We start from the raw sequence: 13,350 nt of genomic DNA, 5'->3' as shown, positions 1-13,350 counted from the left end.
GGGCTCACTCGTCCAACTTTTCCTTCCTGACTCCTGCAAGAAGCGAGGGAGCCGGAGGGGAAGGAGGTGGCCGCCACGCGGGTCCTCTGCGCTGTGGCCGGGAGTTGGGACCCGGAGCGGGCATCCCCCTTGGGCAGTACTACCAGAACAAAGGCCATCGCGGGGACCCTGGCGGTTGTCACCAGATGAGACGAGTGACCCTTTTCAAGATACAGAGGCCAAACAGTCCTTCCTGCCCTCGTACTTGAGAGCCCTGAATGGTCCTGAATTCTCCAAAATAGGAATTTTGGCGTGGGACAAGATGAGCTTGGGCAAGCTCAAGCCTTTCTCTGGGGATCTGCTCTCTGTGGCAATTTTCATGACAGAATAGAATTTCCACACCCACCCCCCCCAAAAAAATTTTGTTCCCGTTTGCCCTGTAAGCATGTTTCACTGTCCACGTTTTGCCAAGAGAGCTATGGGCTATATTAATTCTGGGGTTAATACGATACACATACACACACACTTTATAATGTATTATAGCAAAGGGCCTTGTATATAACACATACGCAGTAACTTTATTCAAATGAGTTTATAATCACATTAATTATTCAGATTATTCTCATCTAAATAAAACATGTGCTACATGGGTATATGAAAAATAGTCTGGAGTTCTCTGCTGGAAATGCAAAATTTCATATTTAGGTGACATTATGTACTGCATGTTCAGGAATGGATTAAATGATGATTCTGAGATCCTATATTAATTTTCATTTATATTTCGTGTTTTTGTGTGACTTGAGATACATTTTATGAATGTTAGGACAGTGAATTAGCTTACCTTACATACTATGAGATGATATGCAGATGTTTTCCATACATAATGTGACAAGAATATAGTCCCAAGTCAGATTTAATTCTTACAAAATAATTTATAGGGTCATTGAATTTATTAAAGCAGTTCAACAATAGTACTAAGGACTAGTAAGAATGGTTCTGAATGAAAAGTAAAATAAATATTTCAACACCTAATTGTTATCCTGACATTTTATACACTGGCACCAAGAAATAGCCATGCACTGATGACCCATTTCTATATTTATTGTGTTGCATTTTATGTGAAACCACTCCATTTTTCTCTATACTGTAAGATTTCTCTAGTAGAAGAAACTTGCACAAATTTACCAAAAGTTAGCTCTGGTAACCAGCACTTTTTTTTTTTTTTAAGATTTAACTTACTTATTTTAGAGAGAGAGAGGAGAGAGAGCAAGGGAGGAGGGGAGAATCTCAAGCAGACTGTGCACTGAGAGTGGAGCCCAGTGCCGGGCTCGATGCCAGCACCCTGAGATCATGACCTCAGCCAAACTAAGATCACACCCCTGGTAACCAGCACTTAAAACTCTATAGACATCAAACAAGAGATGTCAGCTAATATCCTAACGTGAATTGGGCAGGAGAGTTTATGTTTGGTATCACTGAAGTGCTTATATTTCTGAAATATAGGTTATATATTTGATATATGTTTCTATCGGTTATATATCTAAGGGTCTACATTAGTACCTTATAAGAAGAAAGTAAAAGGGAAATACGTAAAGAAAAACCCATAAATCATGAGCAATATCATGTCTGTATTCTAGCTCTTCCCACCACATTCTGCCTCATCCGTTACCACAGTGGCTTTAAATACACAACTGACTTTGATGAAGTTTTAAAAAATAATTCTGCTATCCAGGCATATAGGCAACGTATTATTAAGCATGTCAATATTGGTTCAGTTCCCCGAAGGTAACTCCTGCCGTTGGCAAGTGCTCTGTTTACATGGAGAGGTCTGATGCTGAAATAGTGATTATTTTGCAAGCGCAGAAGCAGGCATTACCCAGCTCAGCAGCCCCATGAGGTACATGCTAGTAAAAGAAGAATGTCATAATCAAAAACTAATGATGTAATGTATGGTGATTAACATAACATAATAATAAAAAAAAGAGAGAGAGAGAGAAAAGAAGAATGTCGTAGACAGAAACCCCACAGTACCTGGCCACGTGCCCATCCTGAGTTAAAGTTTTTGTCACTTTCCAGAGCATAAATGATTAAACTTCATCTTATGGAAGAGTCTGTGCAACGAATTCTTTGTGCTTTACTATGCTCATAATCTACTGCCCCGCTAATATACCTTTCTCAAATGAACTGGAAATTTAAACCCAGAAATAAAGTAATTTGCTAATTCTTTTTTTTTAAGATTTTATTTATTTATTTGAAAGAGAGAATGAGATAGAGAGAGAGAGCATGAGAGGGGGGAGGGTCCGAGGGAGAAGCAGACTCACTGCTGAGCAGGGAGCCAGATGCAGGACTCGATCCCGGGACTCCAGGATCATGACCTGAGCCGAAGGCAGTGGCTTAACCAACTGAGCCACCCAGGCGCCCGTAATTTGCTAATTCTTAATAGTCTGGGGAACAGAGACACTCGTGTCCAGATTAGTCACATTCCTAAAGTTTTGGTAGGAGCCAGCAAATGGAGAATTTCATATGTATTACTGAGGACCACAGTATCATTTTCTAAATCACTACACAGTTTTAACCCCTGGTTTACCATTTGTGTAAAAGTCCAGTTTATCTATTTGCTATGGACTAAAGGTTTGTGTGCCCTCAAAATTAGCATGTTGAAATCCTAACCCCCAGTGTGATGGTGTTAGAAGGAGGGGCCTTTGGGAGGAGATTAGGTCACAAGGGTGGAGCCCCCACCAAGGGGATTGGTGCCCTTATGAGAAGAGACGGAGAGCTCGCTTGTCTGCTCTCAGCTGTGTGAGGGCACAATGAGATCATGGTCTCCTGTAACCCAGACAAGGGTGTCCCCCTGGAGCCCCCATGCCGGACCCTGTTGTCAGACCACCAGCTTCCAGAACTGAAAAATAAGTTTGTGTTGTTGATAAACCACCCAGCCTACGGTCACTTGTCATAACAACCCAAACTGACTAAGATACTATCCTATCAATTATTGAGGGAGGGCTCTTGCCATCCCCCATGGTTAACTGGTGAACGCCTATATTTCTTCTTTCAGTTTTGTCAGTTTTCACTTCACGTATTAGGATTTCTGTTTTCAGTGCATAATGCTTAGAATTGTTATTGATCCCTTTACCATCTGGAAATAATCTTCTTTATCCCTAGTAATATTCCTTGAGATGAACTTTACTTTTCCTTGTATTGATATAGCCACTCCAGCTTTCTTTTGATTAGTGTTAGCATAGTATCTCATCTTGTCATTTTTAAACGATTTGGATCCTTATATTTAAAGTGTGATTCTGTTGGAGGGGGGGCTTCGAGAGGATGTACGTGACCACCAATTGACCTGTGAGTTGGCCCAGGGCAATCAGAGGTTCCTCACCCTCTCCTGATCTTGGAATGTGCATTCTGCCCACCATTCCCACAGTGGGAGCCATTTTCACGGGCACGGCCCTGAGCGAGCAAGGATGCTGTTAAGATCATCCGGACGGTCGGCGTGACTGCATGCAGGTAAGCCTCCATATAAACTTTAAGATTCTGGTGGGCAGATGCAGAGATCTACTCACTTGGCCACAGCCCAAGACAAGCCTCATACATAAAGCTTCGCTTTATGAAACTTCCCCCTGCCCATCTGGAGTGGCCGGTCTCTTTCTTCTGTCTCTCCTTGCCCTCTGGGTATGGGAGCCAGTTCCAGACTTTACCCGGAGGCTTCCGAGTTTGCAAACCAACAGATTCTTATGGAAACCCATATAATGAGGTCTTGTTTTTTTTATCCAATGTTACAATCTCTGCATTTTAATTGGAGTGTTTGGGCAATTTACATTTATCTGAAGCGTACATAAAGTATAAGAATTTTACTTAAAAAAAAAAAGAATTTTACCTCAGTGTTCTTCCATATATTCCGTATATCCTAAAGTCATAGGGCCTAGGAATAGGGCTGTGGCTTAAAGGCTGGCTACATCTGGTTTGCTCATCCATTTAGGAAGTGTAAAGAAAGTAATTTCACTCAGTGTAATCTCCTATGGAAAAGTTTATCTGTATAGTATGCCCATTGCTGCACAAAAGGATCTTTACTTAGAAAAATATGCAAATCATAAGACACAAATTGACATATATTATTTTTTTTTTTACTCCAGACCATCTATTAAATAATATTAAAGCCACAGAGATGTCTCAATGATATCTTTAGGTTACCAGTCACTTATTTGAGAGATAAAAGTAATCGGCGATTAATGTACAAATGCCAGAAAATAACAGCAGTTGGCTAATTCTCAAAGTGGAAACATTTATTTTGTTTAGAGTCTATTGGTATAGAAATGCCACCCTCCTCTCGGACAAGTGAAGTCATTTGTTAGAACCACAGGCTCATCTTCACCGCCTGCTCAGGATGTTCTGTGCTTTGCTTAAAATCAATAATGCCTTGCCATTGAGAGAAGTTCTTCAAGATGCAAATCACTAATTAACATTGAAAAAAGGGGGTTAAAAATCCAGTTTTTCTTGAATAATGAAAATAGTTTGTTAAACAATTTTCCTTGAAACATACACCTACTCTAACTTCTCATTCTTATTTTTTATTTCAACACACATACACACTCAACAAGTACCAGCATTCAATGTGTGGATAACTAATTGCTATTTATTCTAAATTTAACTTCGGTTAAGTATTGGCTTTAGCCTGTATCAGACACACCGGATTAAATGTGCCCAGACAAATGATTAAAAACATAATAACGAGGTAAGCTAGAGTTTTACTAGTTAAAAAAGCAGCCATGAGCCAAAGGCAAAGTTCAACAAACATATCAGTTCAACAAATATAAGACAAAGCTATCACTGAGGAATTGGTAGGGTAAGAAACCAGTCGTGCCTCTGCCAACACATGTTATGTGATCAAGGATTCATACAGCCACAAAAAGGTAGTCTAACTGAACTGGGGCAGTACACTTATTTTATCTTCAGAGTTCAGAAAGCTCTTGTGATACATCTAACAGTTTGCATAATTTTTTCAAAAGAATGAGACACATTAATTATAAATACCATGGTATAACAGGGGCCCCTTGGTGGCTCAGTTGGTTAGGTGTCCGACTCTCGGTTTCCTGCTCAGATCATGATCTCATAGGTTGTAAGACTGAGCCCCACGTCGGGCTCCTCGCTTGGCGGGGAGTCTGCTTGAGATTCTCTCCCTCTGCCCCTCCTCCAACTCGCTCTCATTCTCTCTCTAAAATAATCTTTAAAAATACATACATACATGCGTACATACATACATACATACATACCATAGTACAACAAATCCCAGTTCTTTACAAAAACTCTATGTTAAATATTCCATATATTTTAAATTAGTAACTGCAACACCCATACAGATCAGTCCTGAAGAATGAACCCACATTTGCCTGAGTTTTGTATGTGAATTTTGGGTACAGAGCTACTCAGTCAAACTAAATAGACATAAGGTGTGAAAAATACAGGCTCCTGCAATGTTTGCAGCTGGTGGTTTGAAATGTCTAGTCTACAATTGCTGTTCTGCTATTGTAGTCCAGATTTTGAATAGGTAGGAGACCCAGGAAATTCCTAGAGGATTTTTTTAAAGATTTTATTTATCTTTAAATAAAAAGAGAGGGGCAGAAGGAGAGGGAGAAGCAGACTCCAGGCTGAGCAGGGAGCCAGATGGGGGAGCTCCATCCCAGACCCTGAGATCATGGACTGACAGAGCCACCCAGGCGCCCCACGGCCATTCCTAAAGGATTTAAAAGGTACCTGCCACAGCAGGTTCCTAATGCCTCTCTGCCTCTTCAAGGTGGAACTGGAGCTTCAGTAAGCTATACAATGTTTCTACTTCAGAAGTAAAGGAGCTTTACATTTTTACGGTGAAAACTGAATAAATGGAACATTTAGAGCATTTTCATAAGTCTGACAAATGTTTAAAGCGCTGGTTCAAACCCTGTGTCCTTTTAAGATACTGTCTCCTATCTGCAGTAGCAGGACAGGTACCTTAATCTGGAATTTTGCATAATGACAGTTTCAGTCCCATACCTCAAGAAAATTTTGATATTTCATGAAAAGACAGAATGATGGTTCCAGAGAAGATCTTAAAGGTCAATTCTTTCCTTGATGGAGAAACTAAAGGCTGCAATACGTTAAATGAATCGGCCCCAAATAGATTCAAATATACTGACCTGAAAAGAATCCAGAAAATCCATTACTCAGTTTGGATCTTAACCATGATGTTCAGAAAATCGTAAAATGTCAAAGGCATAGTTTCTGAACTTGCAACTTTTTCTAATAATTATTTAAACCCTGAAGATGACGGAGGAGTAGGAGACCTGGATTTCGTCTGGTCTCAGGAATCCAGCTGAATAGGGATCAAACCATTCTGAACACCTACAAACTCAACAGGAGATCGAAGAAAAGAATAGCGACAACTCTCTGAACAGAAAAGCGACCACTTACTGGAAGGTAGGACATGCGGAGAAGTGAATCCGAGGCGATATTCGGGAGGATAGACAGCGGGGGAGGGGGCCTCCGATGGCCGCTTCTGGCAAGTGCTAGAGCCGCGGAGCACAAAATCGGACCTTTTAGAAGTCGGCTCCACGGAGGGACGTCGTTCCAGTGGCTAAGCGGGGGTGGAATCCTCCCGGGACAGTGTGGTCTCAGGACCCTTGGGTCACAGGAAGACTGGGGGTGCCTGAGTGCGGCAGAGCTCCCAGGTATAGGAGCAGGGAAGCCGGCTGCAGAGAGGAGCCGAGGCGCGGGCTCTCAGCTCGGGGTTGCCATAAACTGTGATCCGCGGCCCAGTCGGGCCACTGCGCCTCCAGCAGGGACCCAACAAGCGGCAGAGCCAGGGAGACTCCCCTTCCTTCCCCCGGGAGGAGCGGCGCAGGAGCGCACCGCAGGGATCTGCTGGGTTTGGAGACTCCACACGGGGTCGGGGGCCAGACATAGAAATGCTCGGTCACAGGCCGGGTGAGCACGGAGTGCGGCTGGAGACTGGGGAGATGGGAGGGATTGCTTTTCTCTGGGGGCGCACTGAGGAGCGGGGCCCCAAGTTCTCGGCTCCTCCGGGTGTAGATTGGGAGGCCACCATTTTCACTCCCGTCCGCCAAAGCTGTACCAAGAGCTTGCAGGGAACAAAAGCTCCCGAGAGCAAACCTGAGCAGATTACTTAGCCCAGACCGACAAGGGCGGGGCAATTCCGCCTCCGGCAAAGACATTTGGGAACCACGGCAACGGGCCCCTCCCCCAGAAGATCAGCAGGAACAGCCAGCAAGCCAAGACCAAGTTTACCGATCAATGAGAACGACAGAACTCCAGCGCTAGAGGAATACTGCACATAGAATTCATGGCTTTTTTACCATGATTCATTAGTCTTTCAAAGTCAATTTTTTAACTGTTTTTATTTTAATTTTTCTTTTTCCCTTTTTCAACCAACATCTCATCAATCTCTTAAAAAAAATATTTTTCATTTTTAGAGTCATATTCTATCCCTTCATAGTAGTTACCCTTATTTTGGCATATATATATAAGTTGTTCTCTCTTTAAAATTTTGAGATTCAGTTTCTTCTAACAGATCAAAATATACCCTAAATCTCTAGTGTATGGCTTTGTTCTAGTCTCCTGCCTGATCACATTCGCTCCCCCCTTTTTTTTCTTTCTTTCTTTCTTAATCCTCTTCTTTCTTTTTTCAAGCTCCTTATCAATTCCTTTTTAAAAATTTTTTATAATTTTCATCTTTACAGTAATATTCCATCCCTTCATTGTATCAACCCTTATTTTGTACATATATAAGTCTTTCTTTCTTTAAAATTTTAGGAGCCACTTTCTTCTAACAGACCAAAATACACCCAAAATCTATGATCTATGGCACTGATCTATGCACTAGCCTGATCATATTTGATTATATTCTGGTTTTTTGTTTTGTTCTGTTTTTGTTTATTTTTATCTTTCTCTTTTTCTTTTTTTTCTCTTTCTTTTTTCTTTCTTTCCCTTTCTTTTCCCCTGGTTTCAGGTCTTTTCTGATTTGTATACAGTATATTTGCTGGGGATGTTGTTAACCTGTTAGCATTTTGTTCTCTCATTCATCTAATCTCCTCTGGACAAAATGACAAGAAGAAAAAAATCACCTCAACAAAAAGAACAAGAGGTAGCACCATCTGCCAGGGACCTACTCAATACAGACATTACTACGATGTCAGACCTAGAGGTCAGAATCATGACTTTAAAGATACTAGCTGGCTTGAAAAAGGCATGGAAGTTATTAGAGAAACCCTTCCTGGAGAAATAAAAGAACTAAAATCTAACCAAGTCGAAATCAAAAAGGCTATTAATGAGGTGCAATCAAAAATGGGGGCACTAACTGCTAGGATAAATGAGGCAGAAGAGAGAATCAGCGATATAGAAGACCAAATGATGGAAAATAAAGAAGCTGAGAAAAAGAGAGATAAACAACTACTGGATCACGAGGGCAGAATTCGAGAGATACGTGATAGCATAAGACGAACAACATTAGAATAATTGGGATCCCAGAAGAAGAAGAAAGAGAGAGAGGGGCAGGAGGTATATTGGAGCAAATTATAGCAGAGAACTTCCCTAATGTGGGGAAGGAAACAGGCATCAAAATCCAGGAGGCACAGAGAACCCCTCTCAAAATCAACAAAAATAGGTCAACACCCCGACATCTAATAGTAATACTTACGAGTCTCAGACACAAAGAGAAAATCCTGAAAGCAGCTCGGGAGAAGAGATATGCAACCTATGATGCTAGAAACATTAGACTGGCAACAGACCTATCCACAGAGACCTGGCAGGCCACAAAGGACTGGCATGATATCTTCAGAGCACTAAATGAGAAAAATATGCAGCCAAGAATACTATATCCAGCTAGGCTGTCATTGAAGATAGAAGGAAAGATAAAAAGCTTCCAGGATAAACAAAAACTAAAGGAATTTGCAAACACAAAACGAGCCCTACAAGGAATCTTGAAAGGGGTCCTCTAAGCAAAGAAAAGCCTAAAAGCAGCATAGACCAGAAAGGAACACAGACAATATACAGTAACAGTCACCTTACAGGCAATACAATAGCACTAAATTCATATCTTTCAATAGTTACCCAGAATGTAAATGAGCTAAATGTCCCAATCAAAAGACACAGGCTATCAGAATGGATTAAAAAACAAGACCCATCGATATGCTGTCTGCAAGAGACTCATTTTAGACCCAAAGACACCCCCAGATTGAAAGTAAGGGAGTGGAAAACCATTTACCATGCTAATGGACACCAAAAGAAAGCTGGGGTGGCAATCCTTATATCAGACAAATTAGATTTTAAAGCAAGATTGCAATAAGAGATGAGGAAGGACACTATATCCTACTCAAAGGGTCTATCCAACAGGAAGATCTAACAATTGTAAATATCTATGCCCCTAATATGGGAACAGCCAATTATATAAGGCAATTAATAACAAAAGCAAAGAGACACATTGACAACAATACAATAATAGTGGGGGACTTTACACCCCCCTGACTGAAATGGACAGATCATCTAAACAAAAGATCAACAAGGAAATAAAGACTTTCAATGACACACTGTTCCAAATGCACTTCACAGACATATTCAGAACATTCCATCCCAAAACAATGGAATACAAATTCTTCTCTAGTCCCATGGAACATTCTCCAGAATAGATCACATCCTAGGTCATAAATCAGGTCTCCACTGGTACCAAAAGATTGGGATTATTCCCTTCATATTTTCAGACCAGAGTGCTTTGAAACTAGGACTCAATCACAAAAGGAAAGTCAGAAAGAACTCAAATACATGGAGGCTAAAGAGCATCCTACTAAAGAATGAATGGCTCAACCAGGAAATTAAAGAAGAATTACAAAAATTCATGGAAACCAATGAAAATGAAAACACAACTGTTCAAAATCTTTGGGATGCAGCAAAGGCAGTCCTAAGAGGAAAGTATGTAGCAATACAAGCCTTTCTCAAGAAACAAGAAAGATCTCAAATACACAACCTAACCCTATACCTAAAGGAGCTAGAGAAAAAACAGCAAATAAAGCCTAAACCCAGCAGGAGAAGAGAAATAATAAAGATCAGAGCAGAAATCAATGAAATAGAAACCAAAAGAACAGTAGAACAGATCAACGAAACTAGGAGCTGGTTCTTTGAAAGAATTAACAAGATTGATAAACCCCTGGCCAGACTTATCAAAAAGAAAAGAGAAATGACCCAAATCAACAAAATCATGAATGAAAGAGATCACAACCAACACCAAAGAAATGCAAACAGTTCTAAGAACATATTATGAGCAACTCTATGCCAGCAAATTAGATAACCTGGAAGAAATGGATGCATTCCTAGAGATGTATCAACTACCAAAGTTGAACCAGGAAGAAATAGAAAACCTGAACAGACCTCTAACCACTCAGGAAAGTGAAATAGTCATCAAAAATCTCCCAACAAACAAAAACCCAGGGCCAGATGGCTTCCCAGGGGAATTCTACCAAACATTTCAAGAAGAATTAATACCTATTACCCTGAAACTGTTCCAAAAAATGGAAATGGAAGGAAAACTTCCAAACTCATTTTATGAGGCCACCATTATTACCTTGATCCTAAAACCAGACAAAGAGCCCATCAAAAAGGAGAATGACAGACCAATATCCTTGATGAACATGGATGCAAAATTCTCACCAAAATACTAGCCAATAGGATCCAACAGTACATTAAAAGGATTATTCACCATCACCAAGTGGGATTTATCCCTGGGCTGCAAGGTTGGTTCAACATCCGCAAATCAATCCACGTGATACAATATATTAACAAAAGAAAGAACAAGAATCATATGATCCTCTCCATAGATGCAGAAAAAGCCCTTGACAAATACAGCGACCTTTCTTGATAAAAACTCTTCAGAGTATAGGGATAGAGGGTACATACCTCAATATCATAAAAGCCATCTATGAGAAACCTACAGCGAATATCATTCTCAATGGGGAAAAGCTGAGAGCTTTCCCCCTAAGGTCAGGAACGCGGCAGGGATGTCCACTATCACCACTGCTATTCAACATAGTGTTAGAAGTCCTAGCCACAGCAATCAGACAACAAAAAGAAATCAAAGGCATCCAAATTGGCAAAGAAGAAGTCAAACTCTCCCTCTTTGCAGATGATATGGTACTTTATGTGGAAAACTCAAAAGACTCCACCCCAAAACTGTTAGAACTCATACAGGAATTCGGCAAAGTGACAGGATATAAAATCAATGCACAGAAATCAGTGGCATTCCTATACACCAACAACAAGACAGAAGAGAGACAAATTAAGGAGTCGATCCCATTTACAATGGCACCCAAAACCATAAGATACCTAGGAACAAATCTAACCAAAGAGGCAAAGGATCTGTACTCAGAAAACTATAAAATACTCATGAAAGAAATTGAGGAAGACACAAAGAAATGGAAAAACGTTCCATGCTCATGGATTGGAAGAACAAACATTGTGAAGATGTCAATGCTACCTAGAGCAATCCACATATTCAATGCAATCCCCATCAAAATACCATCCGCTTTTTTCAAAGAAATGGAACAAATCATCCTAAAATTTGTATGGAACCAGAAGAGACCCCGAATAGCCAGAGGAATTTGAAAAAGAAAAGCAAAGCTGGCAGCATCACAATTCCGGACTTCCAGCTCTATTACAATGCTGTCATCATCAAAACAGTATGGTACTGGCACAAAAACAGACACATAGATTAATGGAACAGAATCGAGAGGCCAGAAATGGACCCTCAACTCTATGGTCAACTCAGCTTCGATGAAGCAGGAAGAATGTCCAATGGAAAAAAGACAGTGTCTTCAACAAATGGTGTTGGGAAAATTGGACAGCCACATGCAGAAGAATGAAACTGGACCATTTCCTTACACCACACACAAAAATAGACTCCAAATGGCTGAAAGACCTAAACGTGAGACAGGAGTCCATCAAAATCCTAAAGGAGAACACAGGCAGCAACCTCTTCGACCTCAGCCGCAGCAACTTCTTCCTAGAAACATCGCCAAAGGCAAGGGAAGCAAGGGCAAAAATGAACTACTGGGATTTCATCAAGATAAAAAGCTTTTGCACAGCAAAAGAAACAGTCCACAAAACCAAAAGACAACCGACAGAATGGGAGAAAATATTTGCAAATGACATATCAGATAAAGGGCTAGTATCCAAAATCTATAAAGAACTTCTTAAACTCAACACACAAAGAACACATGATCCAATCAAAGAAATGGGCAGAAGACATGAACAGACATTTTTCCGAAGAAGACATCCAAATGGCCAACAGACACATGAAAAAGTGCTCAACATCGCTTGGCATCAGGGAAATCCAAATCAAAACCTCAGTGAGATACCACCTCACACCAGTCAGAATGGCTAAAATTAACAAATCAGGAAATGACAGATGTTGGCGGGGATGTGGAGAAAGGGGTATCCTCTTTCACTGTTGGTGGGAATGCAAGCTGGTGCAGCCACTCTGGAAAACAGTATGGAGGTTCCTCAAACAGTTGAAAATAGAGCTACCATACGATCCAGCAATTGCACTACTGGGTATTTACCCCAAAGATACAAATGTAGGGATCCGAAGGGGTACGTGCACCGCGATGTTTATAACAGCAATGTCCACAATAGCCAAACTTTGGAAAGAGCCTAGATGTCCATTGACAGACGAATGGATAAAGAAGAAGTGGTATATATACACAATGGAATATTATGCAGCCATCAAAAGGAATGAGATCTTGCCATTCGCAATTTCGTGGATGGAACTGGAGGGTGTTATGCTGAGTGAAATAAGTCAATCAGAGAAAGACATGTATCCTATGACCTCACTGATATGAGGAATTCTTAATCTCAGGAAATAAACTGAGGGTTGCTGGAGTGGTGGGGGGTCGAGGGACGGGGTGGCTGGGTGATAGACATTGGGTAGGGTATGTGCTATGGTGAGTGCTGTGAATTGTGCAAGACTGTTGAATCACAGATCTGTACCTCCAAATCAAATAATGCAATATATGTTAAGAAAAAAAAGAAGAAGAAGAAGAAGATAGCAGGATGGGAAAAATGAAGGGGAGTAAATTGGAGGTGGAGACGAACCATGAGAGTCGATGGACTCTGAAAAACAAACTGAGGGTTCTAGAGGGGAGGGGGTGGGGGAATGGGTTAGTCTGGTGATGGGTATTAAAAAGGGCACGTTCTGCGTGGATTACTGGGTGTTATGCACAAACAATGAATCATGGAACACTACATCAAAAACTAATGACGTAATGTATGGTGATTAACATAACAATAAAAATTTAAAGGCCAAAAAGAAAACCCCTGTGCCATTTTTAAACAGTT

Source organism: Callorhinus ursinus, unplaced genomic scaffold (assembly GCF_003265705.2).
Source record: "Callorhinus ursinus isolate GAN/ISIS: 27379988/994484 unplaced genomic scaffold, GSC_fseal_2.0 scaffold79, whole genome shotgun sequence".
NCBI lineage: Eukaryota > Metazoa > Chordata > Mammalia > Carnivora > Otariidae > Callorhinus > Callorhinus ursinus.
This window is presented reverse-complemented; position numbering follows the sequence as displayed.